Genomic DNA, 1,402 nt, shown 5'->3' with positions numbered 1-1,402 from the left:
GAGCAAATGTTTTGAGAATGATGAGGGCAATGAATGTACAAATGTGCTTTACACAATTGATGTATGTATGGGTTGTTATGAGTTGTATGAGTCCCTAATAAAACAATAAAAAAAAAGAAGGAAAAAAAGACTAAGTCTTTTCAACCTTGTTGCTAAGAGGTTTTCTGGCTGTACTTCTTCCAAGAGCGATTTCTTAATTCTTCTCACAGTATAGGCTATATTTATTATTTTTTCACCAGACATTATAACTCATAGATATCAATTCTTCTCTGATCTGTCTTATTTATTGTACCAGTTTTATATGCATATGAGGCAAGTGAAAATACCATGACTGGGATCAAGCGCACCTTCTTTGTCTTGCTTTTTAACACTTTACAAATTTCTTCTGTAGTAGAATAGCCAATGAAATTTTTCATCCTCAATTCCTTATTTACTAAATACCATGAGAATCCATGATTTACAAGAATATTGTGATAGTTAGGTTTTATATTAAATTGAGTCTGCTGGGACATGCCCACGATGGGAGCCAAAATAGAGTGGTCTTGTCTATGATGGGATTTTCTATGAAGCAGTCACGTGGTGTAGGAAGAATGGAGGAGAGTGCCACCTCAATGTGGTGACAGCCTTGATACAAGTAAGGGGGAGGGGAGTTTCATTGGGATGTGCCTACCTTTAGCATAGATGGACACTCTGAGGAAGCTAACTCACATTTGCTGGATTTTGATCCTACATCAAGTTCTTTGATCAGTGTACTGCCAACGTTGGATTGCCAATGTTGGATTCATTTGGCTAACCTCAGATTCATTCAGTTCTGCATCCACTAAATTGCGGCCTTCCTGCTGAATCTTCCTACCTCTTGTTTGTCAGTCCCTGAGTCCAGGTGGCATAGGGATTATATTTTGGGCTGCCGTCAGCTGCTCTGAGGGAAACAGGGCTTTCTACTCCCCTAAAGAGGAGTTAAAGCCTCAAAAACCCACAGGGGAGTTCTACATGGTTGCTTGAGTCAGCATCGACTGAATGACAATGAGTGAGCAGCTACAGGAATCAGAAGTGTTCAGCTTTCATCTAACGCACAGACTTGGTCCTGATGAGACATACCCACTTCTACAACTGTGTGACTCATTTCTTGATATAAACCCTTAGGCATAAATCTGCGCGCGCGCACACACACACACACACACACACACACACACACACACGCACACACAATGGTTTTGCTTCTCTAGAGAACCCAGCCTAACACAAATAGGTTTGACAAAGGTGCCATAACTGCACAAGCACAATTTTGATATAAAAATGTTGCGATTGAGCCAATTCTGATTCAAAGTGACTCTAAAGGATAGAGCGGTACTCTCCAACAGTTTCCAAGGCTGTTAGATTTACAAGAGCAGACTGCCACATC

The sequence above is a fragment of the Echinops telfairi genome, unplaced genomic scaffold (assembly GCF_000313985.2).
Source record: "Echinops telfairi isolate 266 unplaced genomic scaffold, ASM31398v2 ScPeMD7_7420;HRSCAF=8458, whole genome shotgun sequence".
NCBI classification, from domain to species: Eukaryota; Metazoa; Chordata; class Mammalia; order Afrosoricida; family Tenrecidae; genus Echinops; species Echinops telfairi.
The sequence above is the reverse complement of the archived record's forward strand: the minus strand, read 5'-3'. Positions refer to the sequence as shown.